Source organism: Colobus angolensis, unplaced genomic scaffold (genome assembly GCF_000951035.1).
Source record: "Colobus angolensis palliatus isolate OR3802 unplaced genomic scaffold, Cang.pa_1.0 Scaffold299, whole genome shotgun sequence".
NCBI classification, from domain to species: domain Eukaryota; kingdom Metazoa; phylum Chordata; class Mammalia; order Primates; family Cercopithecidae; genus Colobus; species Colobus angolensis.
The window spans coordinates 1,887,872-1,904,954 of NW_012116254.1; the positions used below are offsets into that span (position 1 = coordinate 1,887,872).

Sequence of the window (17,083 nt, forward strand, 5' to 3'; positions counted from 1 at the left end):
AATCCATTGTGGAAATAAGGGCCTTTATATGGACTCCAAGAGTATTCTGGTCCAGTGAGGTAATAATTCTCATCACATCATAGAAAATGTATTGCCCTAATAGGACATGGAATGCCTGGGAATGTTCTTCAGTATTCAAGTAATCTGCATAGTAAATAGTGTATTAATGGTATCATTTACTCTGGCACCTAATGGTAAGTAGCATACAGTTAGGTAAATTTTTTGACTACTAGAGCGTATCTGTGTGCTCTAGAAAAAATGGTGAGGCTTTGTAAGCATTTTAAGTAGACAGGGGCAAGGTAGAGGTAAAATATCCCACTTTAGTCAAAGATTCATGTGGCATTTTCTTATTTGAATGTTTATAGATTCTTGTTGGAGGAAAGGGAGAGATGGTGATGTGAAGGAAAGAAGAAAAACGTAGGAGAGAGAGAAGGAAGACAAAAAGGAGGAAAGGGAGAAAAGGAAGGATAAGGGAGAGAGGGAGGGGAAAAGAAAGGAAGGAAAGGGAGGGAGGGAGGAAGAGAGAAAGGAAAGAAAAGAAAGAAACAAAAAAGTAAGTGTAGGGGATGGAAGAGGGGAAGGAAAGTGAAGAGAAGGGGAGGGGAAAAATAAACCTAAAAATGTGTATGCATATGTGTGTGTGGCACGTGAGTAGTTGAAAATCTAAGGTTGGAATCAGAATCTAAAATGGAAATTTCAGTCATAATACTTAACTGGGTTGCTAACAACAGCTTGACCATCAGCCTTCAAACAATAAAGAGAATAATTTTTTAAGAAGTTGACTCTGCCAAATGTAATATGAAGAGAGTTAGAGATGGGTCATAGAGCAATTACACAGACATAGGGGAATCATGTTTCATGATAGAAATTAGTTTAGGGTGGTTAGAAATACTTGTAGTATTGCATGTTTTTAAAAAAAGCTAGAGATGCCCAGAATGTTTTCTGAATAATAACATTTGCAGAGCCCCTTATAATTGACAAGGCATTTACAACAATTATCAAAGTGAATTCCCACAGTAACCCTATGAGTTTAAACATTAGAATTCCTATTTTACAGCTGAAGAACTACTACTCAGGAGGTTAAGGGGCTTTTCTCAAAATCATTCAGGAGTCGGCCATAAAACTGGGACCCAAAGCCAGACCTTTTCACTATGAATTACCCTCTCAGCCTCTCTGCCTTCACATCCATTGAGGCTTCTGCAGTTACCTCTCTATGACAAAGCTGTAGCCACCTAGAGAACAGATATGCACTTCTCACAAGCCCATGGCCACCTAAAGCTACTTCTATAACCAACACAAAAACTTGGGCTTGGAGATCTAGCATTGCAATAAAATTGTTTAAAATACAGAACTAAAATGTGTATTTTTTTTCTCAAATGCAATGCTTTGAAGTATGCCTAACTTCTATAATAATAAAGCTTTGTCGTGATAAAGTTAAGAAATAAAATCATATGAGTTGCTGAGTCATCAATAGCGACCTTGCTTGTGGACATTCACTTTTGAGAGACATAAGAGCTAATGACAGGCTTATGAGTTAACACAGGTGGCCGACTACAGTGGTTACAACATCCCTGGGTCCACCTCCGCTTTCAGAGGAACCTGCAGTCTGTTGAGAAACACACCTGCACACATGGAAAGAAGGGAGAAGGAGAGACGTTAAAGGCAGGGGACTCAGGAACGTGTGTGCCCGGGTTAGGGATCAGAGTAAGCCTCATTAGTTAAACTGAAGGGCCCACCTTACAGAGCATCAGAGTGAGAACTGAGAGAGAGACTGAAATAGCAGACTGAGAAGCTGGCTTTTATACTGAGAAGAGAGGGGTGTCATGATGGATGACAGAGTGGAAAGAGGGCAGAGTGAGTGTACTTTGGGAAGACAAATCTAGCAGGAGCATGGAGAATCAATCAGATATAAAAAGTTGGGGGTTTGGGAGACCTGTTGCAAAGATATGGTAGTTTTATGGAATGAGGTAGTCTGAACATAGAATTACCAGTAAAAAGAAATTATTATTTCTATTATTAATAAGGAACATTGTCAGAACTGGCTTTGAATCATTTTGAGATGTATGATCAAAAATGCATTTTGAGGAATACTGGTGCCTCTGGAAACTAACAGACATTTAAAAAAAAAAAAACTGTGGCCGGGCGCGGTGGCTCATGCCTGTAATCCCAGCACTTTGGGAGACCAAGGCAAGTGGATCACAAGGTCAGGAGATCGAGACCATACTGGCCAACATGGTGAAACCCCGTCTCCATTAAAAATACAAAAAAAAAAAAAATTAGCCGGGCACGGTGGTGGGCACCTGTAGTCCCAGCTACTCGGGAGGCTGAGGCAGGAGAATGGCGTCAACCCAGGAGCCGGAGCTTGCAGTGAGCCGAGATCACTCCACTGCATTCCAGCCTGGGCAACAAAGCAAGACCCCATCTCAAAAAGACAAAACAAAACAAAACTGTGGTCAAAATGTGTAGAAATTACAAGTAAAATCAGGTCTTACAAATTTAAAGCAGGATTTACGAGAGACTTTACTCTGTAAAATGTACATTTTTCATTTCTGAAAGGATGATAGAGAATGCTGCATTTTCTGAACATTTTAAAGTAATTAGAATCTCCCCCCACCCTTTTTTTCCCAGTAAAGAATCTTTTAGAATTTGTAGAAACGTCTTAAAGATTATTCTTGACCGGGAAATCAGAAACCTAGGTTTCAAGTTAGTTAGAATCTAATGGTGTAACCTTGGACTGCTATGGACCTTGATTTCTTCATTCATCTTGCTAACCTATTTTTCAAGATTAAGAAGATAAAAAGAGACTGTGGGGAAAGAATCAAGCTATTTGATTCAACAGCAAGTATAGCTGATGGACATGTTCTCTTATTGAGGCAATAATTAATTGGTTGCAACTATGCCCAGTGCTCCTGATTCCACTTGCTATAGTCCTCTAATACCTCAGGAAATTATCTACTGGAAACAAGGTCAAGCTTTAGAATTTTCCTCTAGTTTTACAACTTTATGCATACCATGTCAGTATAAATGCCCCCAAATGGGATGGGAAAAGACAGCCCCACAGCATCAGAAGTGTTCCTTCTCACCAATGCATGTCTTACCTCCTCAAATATCCATGCAGGCAACCCCTACTGTTGTCTCCAGATCATGGTCGCTTGAGCCCAGGGAAGGATGCTAGGCTTTTATGCCAAGATCTAGGATCTGCAAAACAGAAGCATTCAGGATAGAATGAATATTTCATACCCATAGGTTGAAGTTGGTATCACTTTCTGCACCTGATATTCTCCAAAACTGTGTACAGATTGAAATGGAGCTTTACTGAAAGAGAGAACACTCCAAGAGCAGTACTACTTTAAATAAAACAAAGGCGGCCTGGCATGTTGACTCATTCCTATAATCCCAGCACTTTGGGGGGACAGCCTGAAGCCAAGGGTTTGAGAGCAGCCTGGACAGTATAGTGAAACCCTGCCTCTATGAATATTTAAAAATTAGATGGGCATGGTGGTGTGCACCTGTAGTTCTAGTGATTCAGTAGGCTGAGGCAGGAGGATTGCTTGAATCCAGGAGTTCAAGGCTGCAGTGAGTGATGATTGCTCCACTGCACTCCCACCTAGGCAACAGAGTGAGATGCTGTTTTGAAAGAAAGTAAAGCTGAGTATTGTCATATGCCCACCGTGTGCCAGGCACTGCCACAGGCATTTTGAATGTCACCTAAGTGCAGTATCATGGACCACAAAATTGGTATTGGCTTCAGCTTGCCCTTGGTCTTGAGTTTTTGCTCTGCCATCTACTAGTGTAACTTTAACCAAACCATTTAAATTTCTCATCTGTAATATGGTACCAATGTACAGGGTTGTATTGAGCATAATGCGATATAAAATATGGAATGTGGTGCTGTGCATTCTGTAAATGATTCATTCATGTTAGGCTTTATTAACACTACTACTATTTTTTTCTCAATACAACTTCAAATATTCTCTAACACAAATGAAAGAAACAAAGACTGGGGCCCAGAACGATGAAAATCTACTTAAGAAATTTGCTAGGTGGAAGTTTATTATTAAAGGCAACAGAATATTTTCCTATTTCCCGTTTTCCCGAGTTGTGATCTCTCATTTCAGATAATATACTTTCAGATCTGAAGCACCAGAGAAAATGTCTCTATTCTGCTTTGACTTTTCTAGAGGGAGCTATCATGACTTCCATCCAGTTTTGGAGTGCCAGAGTTCACCCTTTATCATGCAGCCAAAAAGTCAATTTCTTAACAGCACAACCAACATATTTCCCAGTGCCCAAAGTACAACTTGATGGAATGCTGTTTGCCTTTCTCCCCCTTTTCAATCCCACAGTCTCAGCCGGGGGCTCAGTTCTTAGCACATTAGTCTTTAGCCTATAGGAAAACTAACCAATCTTAGACCAAACAGAAAACTGCATGAAGTTTAAGGTGAAAAATATAATGATCTGCAGTGTGCAAGGCAGATATTTCAAATTCCACGATGTTTGAAATGACTTCTTTAACATTTGGGGAGAAGAAAACAATTGCAAATTAATTCAAATTAATTGTCTTGTTGATCTCTCCACAATTCTACCCTCTTGTCCTCATCATCTTCTTTCTTCTTACCTTCTCTTTCCTCCTTACTCTCCTTCTCTTCTCTCTGCTCTCTCCCTCCTCTGCCTCTTTTTTCTCCTTCCTTATAGCCATCATAATCACTAGTGTTGACTTTTATTCAGCACTTACTCTTTGCCAGACACTGTGCTAAACACTCAATGCACACTACATTCTTTAGTCTGTCTCGAAAAAAAAAAAATGTACAGAATAATGCATTTTCTGGACAAAAAGAAAGTTAAAAGGCTGATGCCCAAAGGCTACAAAGTTTTCAGTGACAGTAAACCAAAGCCGAGTAGGCTGAGTTAAGATGAGAGCCAACCATCTCAATAGAAAAGGTTTTTCCTACAACATAAATGGAACTTGTATTGTTACCTTAATGCTAATATATTTTTAGGAAAGTAGTGAATGGCTTCATTTAGGTATACATGTGGATTTGATATATCCACTTTAAAATTAGTTAATATTCTTTTAAATGACTCCCATTTTAATTGAATCACATCTTGGAATTAATACTTATGTATTTTTCTGTGATAGGGGTCTTTAATAATTATCCTGGGGTGAAGAGGGGAAAGTGGAATGCCTTATTTATTCAACTTTTTATGTATATTTGTAGTCCAACATAGATCAAACTTTTACATTGAAGATATTTTCATTTTGTATAATGCACATGTGAGTATTATTTGTGCAAACATACCACAAACCATATTCCCTGGAGTTAATTTGCACGTTGTAAGAAACTGTAGCGAGTCAATGTGGTATGAAGCATGACTGTATTATGGTTTTGAGGCTTAGCAGAACTGGATTTTAATCCAAGTCCTGTAACTCCTTAGCTATGTGACCTTGGACAAGTTCCTTAACCTATACAAAGTCCATCAAACTTCCTTTGGTGAAAATGGGGCAATAGTAGACACCTCTTGCAGCTGTTGTGAAGGTTACATGAGAAAGCACATGAAAAGGCCTGGCACACAGTACATGCAACAGAAGCTAATCCCCTTCCTCCATCGTGATCCTTATTTATTGTAATAACGGCCCCCCATCTGTAGCTACACCTATACTGATCCCATATCTACATAATCTAATGTGCATGTGTGTTATATTGTATGTGTGTGCACATGTGTAGAGATACACTCACAACCACAATCATACTCCAAAGAACACACACATATGCCACCCCAGGTGTGCCCTACAATGTAGGGTCAAACCTAAGGAGGTATAAAACACCCACATACACTCACTTTAGTCCGTTGGTACTCCATTAGGACCTGGCCTATACAGAGTTGTGAAAACTGATCCGATCCCTCTGTTCTGCCATGGTAACAGTACCCACGTTTGCCATAGATGTGTCCTGGCGCCATCTAGTGGGGGAATCCAACTTTCTGCCCCATAGTGCCTCGTTAGGCTTGCTCCAGCCATTGCTCCCACTCACCATTTTGTAGGCTGCCTCCGTTATCCTAAAAAGCGACGAAGCTGAAAGAGCTCCTCTGTATTTCTTTGCAGACCCTTTCCAGTTTTCATCCTGGGTGTTTCTGAACAGGATTATATCTCATTGAAATATTTGCACCTCTACCTACAGACAAGGAAAAGACCTGGAGCACCTCCATTCATTGTGCCAACAGGACCTGAATGACCGTGAGTTGACCTGCATCATTTCTAAGTCCATGTCTTCAGGATCTAGAAGGAAAACTCTGTATGCTGTAATTATATGGCTTTCTGAATTCACTAAATTTAGGAATATTTTATATATTTTTTTCAGGAAAAAATATATTCTTTCTTTCAATGAGAATATTGACCCACCAAAAGATGCCACCAGTCAATTGTTTCAAAGAGATGAGATGGAACTGGTCATCCTTTAGCTATGAAGGAAGCCAAGGTGGTTATAGGAATTGTTACTACTATACCTAGATTAACCCATGGTATTCAATTTTCATTTTCTTAACTAGTAGATTTTATATACCAAAAGCATTAATAATAGTGGAGAAAATGCTGGCCATTATGGCTCTGTCTATACAGCTAATTAGTTTTGTAAGTTCTTCATCCCATTCAAAATGTTAAAGGTGACTGAGCAACATGGAAGAGGATGAGGTGAGGAGTAAATGTACTGGTTGAAATCTTATTGATTGGTTAATTAGTCCACATAACTAGTAAATGCTATTAAAAACCAGTCAAATCCTTATCAGTGTTCCAGTGAAGTGACCAGTTAAATGAATAATCCTGTTCAGGCTGCTTAAGTAACAGTAATGCATATACAATTTGGGGGGAAGTATCAACCCGTGATTCTTGCTTTCCCATCATCTGCCCCAGATCTCTGCCAGGGCCCAGGGAAGTTTGGACTGACTGCTTTTATTATTGTTTCACATTCATCAGACCAATAGTAGTGCTGAAGATGTTACCTATAATATGATCAATAGAAATGGCCGAGCTTTCTGCCTAAGCATCCCCCACCTGCCAGGATGAAAGGAAGGGTATAGGTAGGGAAAGGGTATAAGAGTGGCAGAGATAGGTGAGATGAGGTTCATTGCTGGATAGATTTGACCCAAACTTCTGCTGCTACATTACTAAGCCAAACCTTACTGAAGAAGATAGGAATTCAGACAAGAAATAAGTAGATTGTTTTACTCTTTGTGTGTACGTAAATGAGAATTGCATAAATTTACTCAACCTGACTCATATCATGAGAACTTAACTCATTTGAAAGGCTTGGGTTCGTTTTGGCAACAGTCGAATGCTCAGGTTTGCCTTCCTGCTCCTTTGTTTAAGGGGCAAGTGACGTGCGTTCTGTGTATCTTGAGGGAAATCAGAATCTCAGTCTCTGGGTTGGGGAGATAGGAAGGAAAGGAAAGCCTTACGCTTTCATTATGCTTGAAGTTACTTATTTGCAAAGAGCTTCTTCATCAGATGAATGTATCTGTTATTCTACAATGGCCTCTCAGTACTGCTGCCTTTGTTGTAATGTTACATTTTGTATCTAATATTTCTTGCTACTGCTTAGAAATCACTGTGACTACATTGGTCTTTATCGATAATTTTATGTAGTATAATCCATCACCATGTTAGATGTTGGGGCAGGGAAGAGGGTATTACTTTGTCTTTCACTTGGTGCTCAGACAGCTCTCTCATATTGATTTCTTGGCTTGCATGTTTGTTAAATGATGATTTGCACTTTTCCAGTATTGTGTTTATCCAGATTATGTTTCAGATGTGTCTATAACATATCATCATTAACAACAAACATTTATTGAACACTTCTGGTCTGTGGATCAGGCTCCAGGCTAGGTACTGGGAATAATAAGAGAAATATAATGTGACCCCTACCCTGGGGGATTTCATTATCTACTGGACCATGTCTGTTAAAAAAAAAAAAGAAGAAAAGGAAAGAAAAGAAAAGAAAAGGAAAAAAAGATACCTAATAGCTTATGTCCAGTGAGTGCTACAGGCAATAGGTACCCTTGGAGTTTAGAGAAGGCAGTGATTGGTGAGGACTGGATGGTCAGGGAAGGCTGTAGGAATGAGATGAAATTTGAAAGGCTTCTTAAAAGATGAGAAGACTCTTTTTATGGGATACTGAATATACTGAGTTTCTAAAAACCATCGTGCCAGGAAAAAAAAAAAAAAGCAATGCCTGTATCTTTAAACTAAAATTGCCTTATACATTATTCATGAGTTTAAGACTAAGAATCAATATTCACCTGCTTTCCACAGGGCTTTGTGCTGAGTTCTATTGTTAGTAGCCTTGAATGCCTGTCTTGCACACCAAGGAAAAGTCAGCCCTGTTAAGTTTGTCATTTGGATTTCTGTAGCCTCGTCAACTTTTAAGATTATCTTTTGCTTTGTCTAAAATTTGCCCTAGTTTTTCCCTTATTGAAAGCCCTAGTCAAAAAAAAAAGGAAATGGACGTTCAATGACTTCTTAAGGTTAAATGAGTTTTAAGATAAGAAAATAGGAAAGGGGAAAAAAAAGTGTGACTTCCTTGTGAATGCTGCTTCATCGTATCGTAAGAAGTCAAGTTTGACCCTGGAGAGGATATTAGTCCCCCAAGGGAAATATCCATTTATGAGAAGTTCTAGGGGTTTTCTTCCATAGGGGAGAGATGCTCAAACATTTTTGAAGATTGAAAACTTCGCTTATTACTTCTGTGGGACTTCACTGGTCTAGATAGATATTTGCCTCAGCTTATTGACAGAAAGCTTTGCGGGAAGACTGTCTGTGATTATGATTATTCGTATTCTAAGGACTAAGCCCTGTGACTTTCCCAGTACCAGTTCTTTTTACAGAACTCTCTCCGTGGTTTCTATAATGGTATTTGTTTTGTCTCTCTGTTTCGTAATTTATTTTGGCTTTGGTGGAATAAGAGGCAGGGAAGAAACAAAATCCATATTTTCTTCTTTTTGTTTCTTCATACAGCGTATATTTAGGGACACCTGTTGAGTACATAACATGAAGCATTCCACAGATCTCCAGGAAACTCTAGCCTGCTTGTTGTGTCAAACATGTAAAAAGGAGTGAATATTCACACACTCTGAGTTAATCGGTCAAAACATAAAAGAATAAACTTTTTTTCCCCCCATAATCGCTATCCTCACTTCTTCCAATAGCAGTGGGGTAGATTTAAGTATTCCAATTAACGCCATTTCAATCTTTTTTATTTTAAAATAGTTTTTTTAAGTGTGATCTGGTCTAACTTGGGCAAATATTTAGTGAATTTCAAGTACAAATGCTCAATCAGGGTTATTTTCCCTTTTGGAAGAAGCACCCCTGTGTCCCTTCCCAAGATGTCGATGTGTGCAGGGAAAGCTATGTTTTCTGGGACAAGGGGGTGCCTGTGGGCTGTCCTCACTGCTGGCCACCAGAGTGAGGCTGGTCTGGTCTGATTCCTGAATATTTTGTGCTGGCATCTGCTTGCTGTGGCTAATCTCATCGGTTTTTTGGGGGTGATGTGTTGGTGCTCACAGCTGAAGCCCATACTCATTGAAATATATCAGTGTCCGAGAGGCCGTGTACTTTCTGTTCTTCTCATCTAACCCACTGTTACAGACTCTCAGCACCCCTCTGTCCCCCACCCCATAATCTGCGGTGTATGGGAACTCACAGTACCCCTGCATGCAAAGCACACATCATGTGTACTCAGAGCTCTCTCTGAGACCCACCTATTTGAGACTTCCCTCCATTTTGGACATAGAGGGGCCGAGTAGTAGTCCTGGGTGTTCTGGAAGACCTCATTTTGTCTAGTCCGATGTTTCAATCAACTTACTTCCCACCTTTGGCCAAGGCCCAAGAAGGGTAGGGCCTTTGATTCTCAAAGAAGCAAACTATATTCTTATCCTGGGGACATCCACACAAAATCCTCCTCCTCATCTGGAAAAGAACTCTCCTCTTCCTATCTGGTGAGAACTTCCCTTCTTGTCTATTCTCTACACTCTAAGTTAGGGTAATAGTCTGACATTGAGTTGCCGGGATTGGCTGCTGATCTGAAAAGAGGAGATTTTGGAATTTCAAAAAGCCCTTCTCTCTTGGCCAACCTTGACTTGCATAACCTTTATGTCTCTATGGATTCAAAACCCAATTTTCCTCCTTTTCCTTGCACTCCTGTTTTAATAATCCTTATCATCCCCAAAGCGACAGATGTTTCTAACCAAATATGGAGAGCACATTAAACTACATAAATATAAATATTTATATATGTTTTTATATATAAGCCAAGTTACATATCTAATATATAATATACATATATTACATATGTATATTACATGTATATATATCATCGTATACACATATGTATATATAATGTACATATATTACATATTGTATATGTATATATATATTACATATTATACAATATGTAATATATATATATATATATGCCAAGCTACATCTACCAAAAACCATTGAATAAGAAGAACAAGTCTCCACATAGTTATGAGTATGATTATAGTAGCCACAGTGGGTTAGAACAATGAGGAATGGCTTCTTTTAGGCAGTGGGTCTTGATCTGGACCTCAAAGAAGGAAGAAATAGCGTAGGTGAGAAGAAGAGGGAAAGGGTTCTCAGTCAGACTTCATGTCTTCCTCCCCTACATGCCTAGAGCTCTATATTTATAACTCATGCACATTTAGCACAGTCTTTGTTATCACCAAGTTACTCATAGACATGTTTTCCTGTAAGATTATAAATTACCTGAGGATTGGGATAAGAGCATTTTGTATTTCATATTTGTGTCTAATATTTTCTGGCTCTGTGCTTGTATATGGTTGGTCCTTCTATACATTCAAAAGTTAACATGCTAAAAACTTAGGATGTTAAAATTATTTTTCTCTTAGCTCACCATTTCAAAGTTGCTATGTTGTTTTGCCTCCTATATCACAGAAGAATATTTTCAAAAAAATATCCAGGGAGAGATTTGCCTTAAATGTTCTTCAAATACCAGTTATTCAGAGTCTCCTTTCTCTTCATCCTTCTGATCTGTGGGATTTCCATAAGGTGATCACCTCCAGTTACTTTTTTTATTGTAGTAAAACATAAATAACATAAAATTTACCATTTTAATGATCTTTAAGTGTACTGTACATGAGCATTAAGTACATTCACATTGTTGTACAGCCATTGCCCATCTATGTCCAGAACTTCATCTCCCCAAAGTGAAACTCTTTAATCATTAGATAATAACTCCTCATCCCTTCCTTAGCCCCTGGCAACCACCATTATTTATGTCTTTATAAATTTCATTCTAAGTACCTTATATAAGTAGAATCATAAAATAGTTGTTCTTTTATTCTAGCTTATTTGGCTTAGCAAAACATCTTTAAGTTTCATCCATGTTGTAGCATATATCAGCATTTACTTCCTTTTCAAGGCTGATTAATATTCTATTGTATGCAGAGGCCACATTTTGTTTCTCTCTCATCTCAAGTTCGTGAAGAAGATAAAATGCTTCTTACCATCCAATCAGCATCTATATGCATGCCAGTATTTTTGGTAACTTGATTCCCTTTATATTGTGAAATATATGACTGTTTGACTTAAGAGCTTGAATACAGACCTGCCTAAAAATATATGCCATGTGGTACCAACCAGAAATAGCATTTCCTCTGAGGCAGTAAATAGTAATTCTGAGGTCAAGTCGAGTAATAGCTTGGATTTTTAAAAGAAAAACAATACTTTTAAAATTTTATGTCTTTAAGCTTTCTTTCTTCTGCAAGTCTTTGAAGTGGCTAGAGACATCAACCACTAACTGGAAGAACACTAGTTCCTCAGACTGCTCATCCTAAAAAGATGCCCTGCACGAAAGCACTATGGAAGGTCAAATCGATTTGCGAGTGTAGCTTTCAGTAGCATCCCTTGCAGGTCCTCTTGGTCCACATGTACTAAATCTCTGAGAAGTCTTGCTGCTTTTTTTTTTTTAAAAAGCGTCATTGATTTTACTCAGCATTTTCCAAACACATCTGAATTCAGATTTAAGTTTTAGTTGTTATTTTGGTAATACTTTGAAATATGCTGGATTAAAACAGGATAAAATCTTTAAGAAGATAACAAAAGTCAGGGCATCTGAAAAACAAAAATGTATAAGTGAGTCCTCTCAAAGCACTGACCTGAGTGGATTGTGATCCATAGACAAATTTGCCTCAATTTTCCCATCGTTAGGACAAAGTTACTTAGATTCATAGCCAGATAATTCATATTATTCATTTTAAAATCCTTTAGCTAAACTGAAGAATTTTTCTTGCCTGCATAAAGAACATGGAAAAATCAATGCAGCAAACCCTTTTAATACCCTTGTCTGCATTTTTGTGAAAGACATATAGCAATGGTATTTATATAAATTTGTTTAAATAAAATGCTGTGTAAATAAAATTTTTTGTATAGTCTTTTGCTCTATGGAGAAAGTAATAAGTGAAGGCAGTTAAGTCCTTTGTTAGAAGCATATTTACAACAAAGGAAACTGATTATTAATCATGGGGTTGGTCCTCAGGTGGTAGAATCTAGAGAGTAAGAGGAGGTGAAAGGCAAAGGGTTATCAAAGCCATGGGTGAAATATTCAGTGGGGGCTACATGAGACTCATGGAGAAAGATGCATTTGCAAAATAGCAAAGAGAGCTGAAAGAAAAATAGTTCCTTGTTTTCGTGCCTCTGAAAACCTGAAATACCAGTTACAAAGGACTTTTCACAACTTAGTAAATTTCCTATTGTTTGTTTTTAACCTGCATTTTCAAACTTTCCTAAGTAAATATCTTTAGTTTACTTTTAAACAAGCATCAGGGTTATTGAGGGACAGGGAGGCAGGAAAATACATGCAGAAACTATGTTAGGAAGGGGAGAATCCCTGCAATAGAATGGATGAGTGGGCAGTGATAGGAAAAGACTGCAGAGAAGGAAAAACAACCAACAACCGAAATCAAATGTAAATAGACCACGAAGCTATTTAAGATTGAAGAATTAGTCCACATGGCAGAGGGTTAAGACTTTGAATCTTAGCTCAATGATAGATTTTCTGTCGGAAGTTAAGGTGGCCATGCTACTTTGTTTTCTGACAGCCAGTAGGCTTGCAGTAGCTATCTGGTAAATGAATGAAAGTCTAACGTAGACTTAGATCACATTATTAGATTAAAAAAAAGATCTTGCTCTCTATCAGCTAAAGTCATCCTAATAGAGCTAGGAAGTACCCATTCCTGATAGTAAGCAAGTAGCTGATTTGGAAGTTGGAAAAATGCCCCTGGAAGGAAGTGTCATCCGGTCCTGTTTAAACCAAATCACCTGGTCTTAGCCAAGTGACCACCTTCACTGGGTTTATCTTGCAGGAGAGTCTGTGTGAGGTAAACACCATCTAGAAGGAAATGCCAAGTGGTTTTTGCATTCAGTTATCAGGCCCTTCCTATGCACAGACTTAAAGTCAATTTTGTCATTACTTAGTCCTAGGTTTCTGGATTCTTTTAAGGGGAAAAGGTGTTTAGCAAACAAAAAATTGGGGGCAGCCACTAATTCATCAAACTGAGGCAGGGTTTTGAACTTGCCTGTTTTAAGCTTGACCTGTGTCCCTAAATGAGTCTACAGTGAACCTGTCTATCTTTCTGTTGTCACAGGCATTGGACCTTGGGACAGGATAAGAAGCCATTTGGGATATAAGTCACCATTATATTTGCTGAAGGCATTTGACATCCTGCACTCGTGCCCTTTATTTGTGAGACTTAGAGACTGATCATGAACTAATTTGAACCAAAAAGGGAAATGTTCGCATATGTATTAATTTGTTAGAGCTGCCATAACAAAGTACCATAGACTAGGGGCCTTAAGCAACAGAAATTTATTTTCTTGTGGTTCTGGAGGCTGGAAGGCCAAAATTAAGATGTCGGCAAAATTGGTTTCTCTCCTTTTGGTTTACAGAGGGCTACCTCCTCACAATGTCCTCACATGGCCTTTTCTCTGTATATATACATTCCTGGTGTCTCTTTTCTGTGCCCAAACTTCTTCTGTTAAGGACACCAGTCATACTGGATTAGGTACCATCCTAAGAGTCTCATTTCAATTGAATCACCTCTTTAAGAGCCCTATCTTCACCTACAGTCACATTCTGAGATTTTGGGGGTTCAGGCTTCAGTATATGAATTTGTAAGATGAGGGCACAGTTCAGCCCATAACAGGGTCATTTGATCAAACCGTCTAACTGCCAGGGGTACAGCTGGACCAGGAAAATAAGAAATCATACATGGTCAAGATTCTCTTCTTCCAAATGTTGTCTTTGCTGTTTTCTTTCAGTCTGCTTCATTGTCCCAGAATAGCTCATGGCTCCTAGCACCTCTGGCCTCACATCCTTATTGCATTATTAAAGATAAAAAGAAGTGCCCTCCTCCCAGTTTGTGTTTGAAAAATCCAGGGGAAAGCCTCTGATTGGTCTATCTTGCATCCTGTGGTCTCCTACGGGCCAGTGTGGCATGGGAGTGAGACACTTTTATTGGTCCAGGATCAGCCAGTTCTCACTACCAGATCAGTCACTGCAGCCAGGGAGGCAGGGTGTAATCAAAATAGCAGCCCTCATCTGGAACATATTTCAAGAATGAGTGGGATGGGAGGAGGAGGAGTTCTCCCAGAGAAGCTTACCACCAGAAAAAGTGTGACCCATACAGATACTCAATGTGTCATTTCGGGGTCAAAGACTGTCAGGTCAGCAGGAAAGTTGCAGTGCAATATGAGAAGTACCCTGAATAGGGATCTCATGTAACCTTCAACAGAAAACGTGCAAAGGATTTTACGGCAGCACTTGGTGGGAGCCCACAGCGTCTTAGAGTGTGTAGAGGTCAGCAAAGTCTTAGCATAGGAAAGGGTCTTCAACCTAGCCCAAGGAGAAGAAAGCTAGCCACATAAAGTAAGGCATGGGAAAGATAGGCAAAGGTTTATGTAGGAGCTTTAGGGGAACTCTAGGAATTTCACAATAGTGGCATGAAATATAAAAGTTGAGAATGGGGAGAGTACACATCCTCAAAATAAGCAAATGTTGGTAGACCCACGGTGGATCAAAAATGAGCATACATTTCTGGCTATTTTCTCAATGGAACAGCAAAGGTCAGAAGTCCATTAAGATACAAAGAGAGAAGACAGAGAACATAATTTGGTTTGGTTCTCTCATGGAGTTTAACATTTCCCATAGCTTGAGTACAGAACTACCAGTCTGGGATTTGACATTAACTGTGACTTTGGGCTAGAAACCTCTTTTCTTTGGTTCTCAGTTTACTTGTTTATTTCAAATAAAATTTGGACTGTATGAATGTTTAGGATCCTGCCAGGTCAATTAGTTGCTACTTATCTTTCTGTCCAAAAACGTATGAGTATGTTGCTTGAATGCTGGTTATCAGCTCCATCTGGCCTCAGTACTGACCTGGTTTTGTGGAATGCAAAAATCTGCATTTGGCATGAGTCCTGTCCATGAAGAACTGCAGACTAATCATTGGGTCTTAAATGTGAACAATGGGATATTAGTGCTAGGTCACCATACTGAGACTGACATGTGAGAAGTACAGACAGTTCTGTTTTAAGGGCTCAGAGGAAGGAGAGGGGTATTTGGAGAACAGTGGTGAGAAAAGCTTGACGAGAAGTGGGATTTCAACTGGGCTTTGAGAATGATTGTGATTAACACAGACAAAGATAAGGAGAGAGGCCATAGAGAATGGGGGTTGGGTAGCAGCTGGATGGGGTGTGAACAAGAAGGCAGAGATGAGAAAGAGAAAAGCTTATTCAAGGAAGAGGCATTCAGGCCTGCAAAGATCACCAACTGCTCTTCTGATATCACTGCACGCTATCTATTTTAAATATTCCAGGCCATTTTTATTCCTTTGTTTAATACTTCTTATTCACCTGCTTGGATCAACTTCCCCAGAAGTTGGTCCTACTCATATAAAGCAGCCATTTATGAGGCTTGTATAGTGTAAGATGGTCTCTCCCTTTCTCGGTGCCTGCATTCCCCAGTGATACTCAGCTGAGGCCACAGAAAACCCTTTACTTCCCACTCAGTCCTGTGCAGGGCCTCAGCCAGCCCATCAAGACTAACACTACACGAGGAGGGTGTAAGGGCTGCCATCTTGACCTTCATGCTTATCATCATGGACCATCATGGCCAACAGGACTACATGCTAAGGCGTTATAGTTACTGTTTCATTTAATCCTTCCAGCAGCCCTCTAAGATGGGGTCTGTATTATCTCAAATGAGGAGAATATTGCTTAGAGAGGTTCAGTGACCCACCCAAGGTCACAAGATGGTAACCAATGGAACTGGGACTTAGGCTCCTGTCTCTGATCGCTGGGAGCTCACAATCACTGCGTGTAAGAGGTCACAATGACAGAAGTTCAGGAAGGGAAACAGCCCACCAAGAGTCATGTATTAAGCGCCATGGAGAAAAGGAGAGAAAGACAAAAGAAGATCCTTTGATAGATGCATGTGTGTGTGTGTCTCTCTGTGTGTGGTCTCCCACCTAGAACACAAGGGAAAAAAATTTCTTTATTACTGGCCTGAATGTCAGAAGTAATTAGGGAAAACCAAATACGGTCAGAAATCCTGGTCTCTGCTAATGGATATTCAAGGAGGAAACTCAGTCTCAGGCTCTTCTTTCCAATGGTTAGTTTTCATGGTGTGTGTGTTGGTGGGAGGTACACACACCCCCTCCCCTGGCTAGGCTTCCATGGCCAGTCTCCCCAAGGAGTACTTATGTGGGAGGTAGCACTCTTTCCCACTGACCAGTGAGAACACAGATGCCCTCTCCTAGCTCCCTTAAGGACTCTAAGACTCAGCCAGCCCTAAGGTCCAGAGGCAGGAGATCAGTTGCCTTGGCCAGAGCCCTGAGGTGGGGCTTTGGAAGCAGGGAGATCTTCAAGGCTCTAGACTCATCAGAGCTGAAGTTGATCTCTGTGGGGCAACTCCAGGGAAACAGGCCCTTTGTGAAATGCTCCTTTGATGAGAAACATAATATACATACAAATTGCTATTATGTCAGCTTCTGA

The 17,083-nt window shown here is 39.6% G+C and overlaps 1 protein-coding gene across 1 annotated transcript in view; it reads left to right on the top strand.

Annotated features, from left to right (window-relative positions):
• The first annotated feature begins 6,026 nt into the window (after positions 1–6,026).
• Positions 6,027–17,083, top strand: part of SLC14A2 (solute carrier family 14 (urea transporter), member 2) — a 459,240-nt gene continuing 448,183 nt past the window's right edge. Inside the window, exon 1 of the mRNA XM_011949331.1 lies at positions 6,027–6,235. The gene's annotated coding sequence lies outside the window, so the exon portion shown is untranslated. The remainder of the gene's footprint in view (positions 6,236–17,083) is intronic.